Source organism: Tympanuchus pallidicinctus, unplaced genomic scaffold (genome assembly GCF_026119805.1).
Source record: "Tympanuchus pallidicinctus isolate F22 unplaced genomic scaffold, pur_lepc_1.0 scaffold8, whole genome shotgun sequence".
Lineage (NCBI taxonomy): Eukaryota > Metazoa > Chordata > Aves > Galliformes > Phasianidae > Tympanuchus > Tympanuchus pallidicinctus.
In genome coordinates, this window is record NW_026294802.1 from 4,478,712 (window position 1) to 4,491,579 (window position 12,868).

A 12,868-nucleotide genomic window follows, 5' to 3' on the forward strand; every position below is an offset into this window, starting at 1 on the left:
CTTGCTGTGTACATGAGGTTGCATCTGCAGAGCACTTCACAGAGGAGACTGGCCTTGGCTTTTCCCATGCTAGAGACTCTAGAGACTTCTCTTCTCCTTATTCACTGACAGTTTGTTCCGATAACCAGTCCTGGAAGGGCTCACCCTATAAAGAAAAGCAGGAACTTCTCCCATAGACATTTCAACACATTTTTCTTAAAACACTGTGGCATTTTGATGACTAAACTTCTTTGTGGCCAAAGAATTTATGACCAATTTGTGAGCCATGAATACAATGCTCCCCAAATATCCTGAATGCTCTTCCTTTTCTCCTTCACATATTGCAGACCTGGATTCTCCATCTCCAGGGGAGATGTGTGCATGTCCCAACACTGGCTATGGTTTTTCATCTTCTCTCATCTCTCCTCCTCTTCTTCTTTCTGAGGATCCTCTGCTTATCACAACAGGGGGATACCTGTGGTTGGCATTGATTATCCTGCCTTTGTTGTTCTTTTTCCTTGGCTTGCATCTCATACCCAAATCTGCCATCTTTCTTCTCTACACTGACCACAGCAGCTCAAGTATTCCATAACAGGCTTCTTTTCCCTGTCAGAGTGGGTTGCTGTACGGTTGTAATAGGAAGTGACAGAAACTCTGCCAGTATAACTGCACTTCTGCTGATTTAAAACATCCACCTTAGAGCTTTTATCGGCATAAGCCTCTTAATAAAGAGGGGGAAAAAAAACAACTATCCACGCTCCTGGCAGAGCTATGCCAATGATGTAACTGGACCTAAGGGTGCATTCACTTTAAAGTTAGGTGGCTTAACACAGTATGTGATTTCAGTTAAATCTTCTAAAGCGTTGTGTGGACACTTCTATTTATGTTCTGTTCATGCTGATTTTAATTTATATTAAGTCCATCAGGATCATGTCTAAGCTAAGTTGAACACAGGTTACACTTTGCACTACTTTTGGATGGATTAGAAGGACTAGAGCTAAATCATTGCTGTCCCTTCTGGGAGCAATTTCACTGGTAGAAATATGTTTTTGTACTTTAACTACATTTAGCAAAACAGCCTACATATATAGGCATGCTTGCATCAACATGACTGTGTCCAACTATCACCTAAATGGTCTTTAAACTGTAATAAACCTGCTCGCAAAGTAGACTACTCTTGCTTAATTTAGTCTAACTTCTTCTGCCCATGAATAGGTACTGTAGTGCTGACAGAAGTCCTTTTTCCCTGCAGAAATCCCATGGCTGGTGTTTGTTTTAGCTTTCTTCTGGTTCTTTGAGCCTGGTGCCCCTTGTCAGTGCTTGCCAAGAAGAGCACAGCACAGATATATCAGAATCTTCACCTGAACCCCAGGCACATTGGAGCTCTGCTCTGGGAACTCCTGCTTTTAGAACATCTCTGGGGAGAGCTGAAAACTCACAGCCAGGTGGCATACCCTTGCCACTGCTTAGAGATGAACCAGCAAACATCTCAGGATCTCATTAAACCTTTTGATGCAGATGGCCGCAAAGGGCCGTAGGAAAGGCAATGCAGATCCAGCTTCAGCCAGCAGCAAGTTAAACTTGTGTCACAGTGAGATGGTGTGGCTATCAGCACCATCAGGCTGAGCTGCCCTCCTGTACTGGCCATCCTCATGTGTCACCACCAGCTTGGCTGTGTCAGGGAAGGAAATGTTATGGCAGTTCTGAGCTTGGTGCTGTGCTTTAGCAGTTGACAAAACCAAATGTGTCTGACCCCCTGTGAAGCAATGTTTACCTTCTCTCAAGAACTTCCCTGTGTACAGATATTAATTCCTATCATGTGGAAAAATTGGTCACATACCTAAGTATCCCACTGGAGGTGAAGACTATTCATCCAAAGAAAGAGCAGGGAAAATGCCCTTTGTGACCTTTTCAAATAAATAGATTTTCTTTTAGTAACCTAATATCCCCTCCCTCCCATAACCTGCTAAACTGCTCTTCTTCATTTTGTGTTTGAGGCCACTTGGTCCTCCAGGTCTCACCTGAGATCTGAAAGCTCAGTGGCAACAAGTCTTTAGTGGAGGAAGTTTTTCTTCCAGGTTTTTCTAGACTACATGAATTAAGATGATATGGACAGGACAAATAAGTGAAAAAACATTGAGCTTAAAAGAACCTGGCTGTTTCACAGCTGCTAAATCTTACTGACAAGATTTCCAGTTGACGTTATCTTGCTGGTTCCCTGCGTCCCCATAGCTTTCCAGGGGAAAAAAAATACTTTGGTGAGTCCAGAACAAATATGCTCCAACCTAATATGTTTTCATTTTGCGGGTCACTTTTAATCTCCACTGGGTGTAAATTCCTCTTCTTTTGTTGTATTTATTTTCAGTTTTGTTCTTACTATATTTCTTCTATGCTTTTTTTTTTGTTGTTGTTCCTCCACCATGTTCTTCTTTGTTTGTGCTGCAGGCAATGAAAATGATTTAAAAATGCCTGGTTTTGAAACAAGCGATTTCCAGACAAAATTACTCCCAAGGCCTCCTAGCATCTGCAGAGACAAGTGGCATAAATGCACTTTTAAGATCAGTGGGTGAAAGCAGTTGCAAATAACAGCACTAACAGTGGGAAGTACTGGACATGTTTCTGTGGGAAGGACATTTCCAAGAGGTCATATGTCCCAGGAGCATGGCCTGTGAGGAACTATGGATGTATGTAGTAAGACTTTCCTCTGGGCCATAGGACTGATCAATCTCAGCTTGACAGGGAGATCACAGAGGGTGCCCAAGATCAGAGGGAACCCCAGTCCTCATAGCTTTCCTGGAGAGAAGAGGGCAGCAAGACTGGGAGGTCACACAGCTGAATATGAACAGATGAGCTGATGAAGCAGCTCTAGACCCTACCAGGTGAGTTCTAATCTGTGCATCTGTGTTGAGAGTTCATATATACAATAGTACTCATGAATGGAAGATGAGAAGACAGTGCAGGAATTTCTGAGCTTTACCCAGCCTGGTCTTAGCTATTTTCCCTATCTGTACCCTGCTGACCAGGGCAAGATATTTGATTGAGCAAGGATGGCTTGGGTACCAGGTGTCAGAGTGACACTGAGCACAGCCTGCCATAGGGTGGGAAGAAGAAAGCCGACCAGCCTGGCCCCAGTGCTGGCTGTCAGAGTCACTGAAGATGTGGAGACTGTGCTTTAAAGTGGGCTCCCAAATACAATGGCTGCCAGATCTGCCGTGATTGCTAGCCTTCCTTCCCTTGGAGCTGGTGGGCTGGGGGCCTTGGTCAGAGCCAGGCAGCCTAACAGATGGCAGCAGCTCTTTTCAGAGAGTACAGCTCTCTTCCTCTTTGCAAATTATCCTTGAGTGATTATACCTCTGCTTATTTTACAATGATTGTGCTAATGATTTTTGCAAACGAATTTTAAACTAAAAGATGGCTAGCCTGATTATTTGGCTGCTTTTCCTGCTGTCATCGCATCCAATATCTGTTATTCAGAAAACACTCTTTGCACTTGTGTTTACTCACCCAGATTATACAGTGGGGTTGGGCTCTTTTGCTGGATAATTCCCAAAGCCTCCAAAAGCTTTGGAGGTGGCAGCCCAAATGCTTCAAACACATATACTCAAGCCAGCGAGTATTTGTCTGAGTACCTGCCAAGCTCTCATTTTCTGTGAACATGCTGGTGAATTAAAATCTAGTCTCATGAATGTTTATGGACAACAACCAAGAAAACAACTCCAAATCCCATCCTTCCAAACAAATTCTACTTCTCTTCTAAGGCACATTCCCAAATTCATTTGAGCCCACCTGCCTGTGACTAGTTCTAATCAAGTATAAAATATCCCTGGCCTCTTCTGTTGGTCCCACTTCCCTTTCTCCTGGAAAGAAAAGCTTTGCTTGTGACAGGCTGAGAGAAACTCTTGCTCTCCTGTGCCTTTGATACTGACTGCTTGTTTCCGCCTCTAATTCACATGGCTAATGTTTTGCAGAAAACATGCATTGCTTTCAAATGCATTTTTTTCCTCCCTTCAGTGGAAATGGCTGCTTTGAGCAGTGGTTTATGAGGTGTGGAAATGGTTTCTCGTGTTTCCAGTGAAAGCGTTGCATGTCTTTGCCTACGGTACCTCATGTTTGCAATTGAGCTGCTCAAGTGGATTTCAGTCAGGGCTGCATGGAAAACTGTGAAAACACATATTGAAGGCTGGTTCCCTGAGCTCTGCACCCACCCTGCAAGCAAGTTGCTATGAATTCCTTTTTTTTTTTTTTTATAGGAGGTGTCACATCAATAATGGGGCTTGGGGAGAGGTTGATGACCAAGAGGGAATGGCAATGGGCAGGCTAATGCTAGGCATGGGAGTAGGTTGTGCTATCACTGCAGCCACATTTCCATTTCTTTTGACAAATGCAGACCAGGGACTTGGCCACTGGCTTCCCACTGAAACTGTCATTTATATGTACATGTTTTAATTTGGTTTGCTTGGTCACAGTAAATCTGACTTGGTAACACAGTGTCGCATTCAAATATCCTTTTCCCAGCCTTGAGACTGAGTATCACTGTAAAGCAAACTCAAACATAAGCTTAGCTTTCTGGCCAGACATGCATCTTCATTACTGTCAGTGAGCCTCACATTCATAGAATCATTTGAGTTGGAAGGAACATATAAAGGCCATCTAGCCCAACTCCCTTGCAATGCACAGGGACACCTATAGGTAGATCAGTTTGCTCAGAGTCACCTCTAGCCTGACCTTGAGCATCTCCAGGAATGGGGAGACAGGGCTCATGAAGAAGCCCTCTGCAAGGCTGAGCATCCTGGGTCAATAGGGCCACATCATCCCACGGGGAGTTTTACCATCTTCCCCATGCTCCTGTAGTGCCCACTTACCTGAACACATTATTCAAATGTTGTTCTGTGTAAGACTTAAGAAATCTCCTTCAGACATAGGACAGGGCCATGAGCAGCAGCCTCAGTAAAGACATAGCTGCATCTTTTCCTTCCCGTCTGTACAGGTTAAGAGCTTTGGCAGATGAACTGGGGTAGGTTTAGTTGCAACAGGTTATGAAGCGATTGCTTACTTCAAGGGGGCACACGGGCTCCTTTGAAGAAAATGGGGTTTGCTAATGAGAAGTGAAACACCTGGGTGCTGGGGTGCTTCCCTAAACTCCCAGCAGCTGAAAGCCACTAAGCATATTTTGCCATTAATTGAAGCACACCTATCTCTGCTTTCACACAAGGAGAGGAGCTGCTGAGTGACAAGTGTCATTTTTGCAGAAATGCACTACAGTTTGCTTGTGCCCTCCCAGTGCCTTGGGAAGGACTGCACTGCTGCAGTCATACTAGCAGGATAAGCAGCTCCTCCCAGATGCAACTAGTCTGAAACATGTGGCTCCTTCCTTCACCCAGTGATGAGTATATTCCAATAGATAAATATCCCTCACCCTCTGCCTCCCCCTTTCAACACCTAAATCCTGACCCACCATCAGCAAGACACCTGGCTGGTGACAGCATGGTGAGTCCTGTCCTGCCCTGTCCCCTTCATGGGGCTGCACTGTCGCAAACTTGGCCGTGCTGGGGAAGGCTTGTGGTAAAGCAGAGGAAGCTCACAAATGGATGCCCATCCTCCCCAAAAATTTTCGGCACCAGGCCCTTGGCCAGCACTCCTGCCCATGCCCTTGGAGCCTCATCTCTCCCACCACAGTGTATTTTTCCAGTGGTTCTGGATATCCCCCCCCCCGCCCGCGACATGCTGGGTGTTGATTTGACTGGACGTGAGCGCAAAGCTCATTAAGGGCTCATCAATACGGGTGATGAGGAGCTGTGTGGGGTGAAGCTCATAGCTCCCCTCTGTGCAAGGGAGCAAGTCAGAACGTGCCTCCCTGGATCGGATCTTTGGGAGAAGCTCTGCAAGCCACGAACACCCAGCGGGCAGCCTGAGGTAGGTGGGACAGCAGAGCCTGGATGTGGGGATGGGAGTTTGGGGGTCAGAAAAAGGAGTCTGAATGTGCATGAGCATCCTTGGGAAAGGGTGACTGCAGGCACTGAGCTCTCCTCCATCCCCCTTAGTTGGATGTGGGGCAAATGAAACAAAAGCACCCCAAGGACGTGGCAGGATGAAAGATGGAGTGTGCCTCCCTATAGGGGCTATAAAGGTGAACAAAGAGGGGTAGTCCCATCTGCCTGGCACTCTGCTGGTGCAGCATGAAGCAGATGGGCTGCCCAAAAGCAGGGGCAGAAGTTGCCAATGTAATGGCCTCAGCTGCACCACTGCTATGCCTATATTTCTTCTGCTAATTGCCATTCCAGTTGTGATTTCTCCTGGTCAGGAAAGGCAGCAGTCACTGGGAAGGCAGCATCCTTCCTCACAGCTACTAGCACACAGAGCCAACTGGATCTCCCTCAGTTCCAATGGGCCTCTGACCCACTGAGGAGATGTAGTGAGCTTCTGGAACAGCAGCCAGGTGGAATCCTGGGCAAGTTTCCTTAATGGGGTCTCCACTGGCAGGAAAAAGCTGCAGCTTGGCCACCAAAGGCTCCACTGTTGGCTGATGACCTTGCTGTGATTTTGCTAATTTCTGGTGGACATCTCCAGTACATTTATCTTGGTTTTCTTCCCTATATTCCCATCACTCTAAGAGAAGCTCTGGCATTGCTTGGAATGCAGAGGAGAAAAACAATCAAATCCAAACTAGCAAAGGCTTTGATTTTCTTCTTGAGAAAATTAATGGTCGTAAGGAACAAATGACAAACACCTTATATGGGGACTCCCCATGGTGCCAACAACAAGTGACCACCATGCCTGCTCCTGCAGTCTCTAGCTGTGGAGATGAAGGTACAGTAAATGGCAGCCTGGATGGCTCTCTCGGAGACTTGATGCTGTTCCTGACAGCTGCTGCTATAGTCTTCCTCCTGCCTTCACCTGTCTCCCCTCCATATGCTGAGTGTATTAGCGGAGGCTTTTGAGGCAGGGCAGGGTTTTTACCTGCTTGCCCTACTTCAGGAGAAGCAGGTGCCTCCCAGCTAGAGGGGTAGTGGCCAGACCTTTATTCCTTGGCCACACAATAAAAGGGGAGACCATTCTCTTGATACACTAGAAATGAGAGGCAGCATCTAGTCACCCTCACATGTTTCTACTCCTTGTCATTTTTTTAATTCATTTTTTTCATTAAGTTACGACAATTAAATCCAAGGTGACCTTCTCAAGTGAAGCTCAGCAATTCCTGCAAGATCAATTTCACCCAGATCTCTGTTCAATGACTTCATTAAAATAAAAAGAAAGGAAAACCAAAAATAATATCAATTCCACTGCAGCAAATAACCACTGGCATTACTTGAAATGTCTCTAGAGATTTAGTAAATCCAGATCTATGTGTACAAAGTTATTTCCCCCCTCCTGCACAAGATAGCCATGCCTTTTGCACAATACTTGACACTACTGATGAGATGAGGAAACACTTCTCTGAAGGCTGTGGTCCCGCTGAGGTTCTTCTCTCCCTGTTGCTTCATTTCAAGTTCCCCCACTCCCCAGCCTCTTCTTCAGTGCTCCTACCTTGCTTCCACACTCTTGGGAGCTGCCCCTCTGTCCTCATGCTGGTGCCTGATCCCCAGCTGGGCACTCCTGGGCTCAATCCGCATCCCTTTCTCATAGAAAGACTCATTTGTGCCTCTTTTCTCCCTCCAGTCTCTCATTGTCAAGGAACCTGATGTCTTTGGGAATCATGCTCCTTCATTACAGAGGAAAAGGATCTGGGAATGTTATTGGTCAGCTGGTTGAACATGAGCCAGCAGTGTGCCCAGGTGGCCAAGAAGGCCCATGGCATCCTGGCTTGTATCAGAAATAGCACAGCCAGCAGGAGCAGGGAGTGATTGTCTCTCTGTACTCAGCACTGGCGGGGCCTCATCTCAAGTGCTGTATTCACATTGAGGTCCCTCACCACAGAAAAGGCACTGAGGCCCTGGAGCATATCCAGAAAAGGGCAATGGAGCTGTGAGGGATCTGGAAAGCAGGTCTTATGGGAAACAGCTGAGGGAACAGAGATTGTTCAGTCTGGAGAAGAGGAACTTGGGGAGACCTCATTGCTCTCTACAGTGACCTGAAAGGGGGTTGTGGTGAGGTGGGGGTCGGCCTCTTCTCTCAGGTAGCAATAAGATGAGAGGGAATGGCCTCAAGTTGCACCAGGAGGTTCAGGATAGGTATTGAGAAACATTTCTTTCAGAAAGAGTGGTTCAGCATTGGCACAGGCTGCCCAGGGAGGTGGGGGAGTCACCATTCCTGGAGGTGTTCGAGAACCTTGTGGATGTGGCACTGAGGGATGTGGTCAGTGAGCAGGGTGTGGATGGGCTGGTGTTGACCTAAATGATCTCAGTGGTCTTTTCCAACCTTAAGGATTCTATGACTGTATGATTCTATGATCAGGTACACACGATTATTGACAGTGAGCTCAAAAAGTGATGGGAGCTGAGAACTTTTGTGCAAGAAAGCTGAGCTAAGAATGTCTGAGTTGCTTTAGGCGTGGCAAAAGAAAAATGTTGCAAAAATGAATAAACTTCCAGTACCGTGAAGCTTTGTGTGTCTGAAGTATTGTGGCATCCCAGAGTGCCAGTTTGCACTGTATAAGAACAGGAAAATGCTGCTTAATTTGATCAGCACATTTTAAATGGGCAGAAATAGGCCTTTAATCTTTTTAGCACACTAGTTTCACTGAGGAGGATGGAGGCAGGGATGCCCTTAAGCCAACTGTTCATCTTTTCCAATCTGGAAGCCTGTGGGGGCTGGAAGAGCTGCTTGTTGCCTGCTGGGAGGCTGCAGCCGGAGTGAGCATGGCTTGGCCCGGCCCTGGCTGTGGGACCCATGCTGGGCCTGCACTGCTGCAGGAGTGGGATTCCCCACAAGGCACAGGCCTCAGGCAGATGCACTCATTTTCTCTTCATGGCTGTGAAAGGGTCCTCAAGTAGGATTGCTAACACTGCTCTGTGCTGATAGGGGAAAGTGCGCTGTCTGTGTTGTTCAGCTGCTTTTATAAACTAAGGCAAAAAAAAAAACCCACGCTTTGCTACGAAGTGCCATCTGAGGTGAGAGCAGTGAAGTAGGGGCTGTGACGGGAAGCAGGCTCTGACCCCGCTTCCCCTGCAGGAAGAGAAGCCCAAGGAGACTTAAGTGGGCATCCAGAGTGGGGGAGGAGGCTGGAACAGCTGACCCAGTTCTTCCTGCTCACATAATGCAAAAATTAAGGTGGGTGTTGCTTGACAAAGTGACGAGGCAGTAAGCAGGAGCCAAAGCTGGCAGCCCAGTGGTTCTTCAGATGCTTTTCAGGGCTATAAGGGACTCCCACTGCTCTCCTAGAACCAGGGCCAAGCAATCTGACATGTATTCTGTCTTTCCCTGACATCCTGATTGCTCAATGTCTTCCGCTTGTTCCATGGCTTCAGAAACATGATCCAAGATCCCTCCGCCCCTCCCAGCTGGACGGGGTCACAGTGTGGTAACAACCAGGCCTTGCGAACCATGTTGTTGGGTCACAGGCAGCTGCAGGCAGAGGAGGGAGAGTGGGCAAGAGCCATGGGTCTGATTTGGACATCAACAACACAAATTTTGTGTAGGAGAGTGGGAAAGAAGGGTGGAGGAGCTGCTGGTCTTCCTGTAGAGCTGGTTTATTCTCTTATCATGCCCTCCATTAGTGTGGACTTCTCTGTAACCAGCAATCAACTCTTTGGGGGAAGGTTTCTGATGAGCTGGAGCATCTCTGTTTCTCAAATTTGGGAGAACATAGTCAGCATCTCGTCAGCATCTCAGGCTTCTCTCCTGCACTCTCTCCTGCCACTTTCTGTGTGGCAAGAGGAACAGGAGAAACTGCTCTGTCCCTCACTGGTGCCTAGAGCAAGGAGGGGATGTGATCTGCCCTGGGGGCAGATTACATATGCAGGAGGCACAAGGGCATGCTGAAAGTGATTTACTTTTCATGCAAGCATCTTATGACACAAACTGCTCAACAGTCTAGCCTTGAGAATTTTGGCCAGTTGCAAAGCCCCTGCTGTGCTACCTCTTGGTGCTCACCCAACCATAAGCTGGTATTTGACCTCAGAGGCCAGTAGATCCAAGCTATAGATCTGTCTCTTGCCCCCAGAATAGCTCTGTCACCCACAGCTTTTAGAGATGCAGGAAGCTCAAGCATATGCTGCTGCTGCAGCCAGCCAAAAATCACAGAGCCTTCTGTGGCCTGATCAGCTGGTCATGGCTTCAAACACGAAGCAAGAGCCTTGGGGCTACTCGGCTGTCATTAAAATGGTGTGGATAGAAGGAAAAGTTTAATTGACTGAACAACAGCCCGCACCGTGTAATTAAACTAATTGTGGCTCTACCTGCACAGGTCAAAAGTGATTTGCGTGGCTGTTACAGCTCTGACAAAGAAGAGGTGGGGAGGTGCGATAGCACTTTTTTCCCCACGCGTTTCCACAAGTAATTTTGCTGTTTCATTTCAGGCAATTTTACGCCATTGAAATTTTTGTTTCTGTCAGATTTGAGGAGACTGTTAATATTTCACGCTAAAGCAGGGGAAAGTGAAAAGGTCACCATTGTTAGCAGTTTCAGGCTGCAGCATTTCAAGTGGAGGTAATACATTTTCAGGGCTATTTTCTTATTTTCGGAGAAACTCCTCTAAAAGGAGGCAGAGGACTATTTTCCAGAAGGCTCTGCAGCCTGGCTTTGCAACCAAGAGAGACTATGCAATTGTTTCCATCAACCTGAACAACAGAAGACCAGGCCTTCTGCATGGCACTGTGAAACTCAAGTTACTGCTTCACTGCTAGGGATTTGTGACCCCTGGTTTTAGTGGCTATTTTGAGAGTCTTGACTCTAGTTCATGATGCATTTAGAAGAAGCTGAACAAGAAACCTGCTGCAGTGTCATGTTTAAACTCTTTGACCTTGTTTTCAAGGCCTTGCCAAGCACAGCCCACCTCCAGCTGGTAACTCTACTCTTATTGATTATCATTCTCAGTCCTTCAGGCTTTTTGCTGTGCCCAAAGTGCCATGCACTTTTCAGAACAAATAATGTGACATGACAGAGCTGCTGTGCCCACACTGATTTCTCCAGGCTGTCAACACAGCCCTGTGCTTGGAATGGAAGAGACAATGTGGTCAAGCAGAGAAGCTGGTACATTTTGTCCTGATAGGACTGCTCGACCAGTATGTGAACTTGTGCCCAAACAGAGAAGTCAAACACTGCACCTGGGAGCAGATGATGCCAGGATTATTCCTGACCAGATCTGTATGTCCTGGGAAGAGACATGTGGACCTTGCCACCATGATTGTAGGGCAGATCTCAGGGACAATGCAGCTCTACAGGCATCAGACTGCTCTTGTCAGCACACTCTGCACCTCAACTGAAATTGCTTTTTAAGACTTCTGTGCTTTATTTGAAATGAGACACTTGAGAGCAGATGCATGGGAAACGCAGACATGGTCTCTTCTCAGCCTCTTTTCCCAGGTCACAGTGATAGGACAAGAGGAAATGGTTTTAAGTTGCACCAGGGGAGGTTCAGATCAGTATTAGGAAAAAATTCTTCTCAGAAAGAGTGGTGAGGCATTGGAACAGGCTGCCCAATGAGGTGGTGGTGCCACCGACCCTGGAGATGTTCAAGAAATATGTGGATGGGGCACTGAAGGACATGATTTAGTGGGCTTGGTATTTTCCAACCTTAATGATTCTATGATCCTATGGTCATCCGCAGCCTGGAGGCTACTCAGAACTTTCTCAAGAGAGATGACATGTCCCACTGCTCGTACCCCTCACTGAGTAATGTGTTCAATGGCGAGGGAAGAGTTGAAAAGGATGTGCCCCAGGGCTAAATTTCTTTCTGACAGATGTATCTCTGATAGATGTGTGATGGAAGAAAAATCCATCAGACTTGATTAAACCTCAAAACGCAGGTGCAAAACCTGGCTCAGGAAGCTGGATATACTATGAGAGACATCACTCTAAACTTCTTGTGGTCCTCTATTTTTTGTCTAATCATCCACCACTGTAAGAGACAGGACAGTATGTAGGAAGGACCTTCAGTGGGTTCAGTTTTCATGATGTCCCTTGGCTATAGGAAAACATACATAAATCTAGTTAAAGACTGGCAGAATTTGTTTTTCTTGAGCTGGAGATGATGGAACTCACTTCTCAGGGTAGAAGAAACTGTCAATATGGTCTACTGCTCCTTTATCATCCTAACCTCTAGCACATGAAATATAGAGTGTTATCACCTACGTACAGTATTGCTACTGAGCTGCGGCAGCAAGAACAGATGAAAAGAGCACAGAGAGAGCAGGATATATATATTAAGATAACAGCTTACCTACTGGTTTTTGTCTCAGGAAAAAAAAAAAAGTCAAAATGGTTTCTGCTGAGCCTAATTTGTTATGTCTCCAGGCATAGCTAATTATCCTGACTTAGCCCAGCTCTGAATTCTTCCCAGGGGTTTTGGTGCTATTTCTTCTGTTTTGATTTATAAATTGTCTTTATTTTACTTTCCTCCTACATGCTCCGTATAATCTTTTTACTCCTTGCCTTTCTGAGGAGCTGGGAGTTGGTGTGACAGTGCTATTACGAAGTGTAAGATGGAAAAGGAGATCCATTAGCCACTATGCTGGGTGTCCAGAAATGCTTTCTTCTGGCATCTGCGTCATGGGCTATTTGAAACTGTCTCTTCTCCTCATGAGGTGCCTGTGTGCAGTCACTTACTGCTGGGCTTACCTGCAACCACCCTTGGGCTAAAGGAGCCATGCATCTCTAGGCTGGCTTTGAAACTCATAGGGCTTCGGTTACAGCTTTTATCCTACAGCTAGGAGTACTCTCTTGATGTAGAGAATGAATTATGGTGGAATGAATTACAGTTATTTTCTTTGTAATTGGCATAGTTTTTCTAACC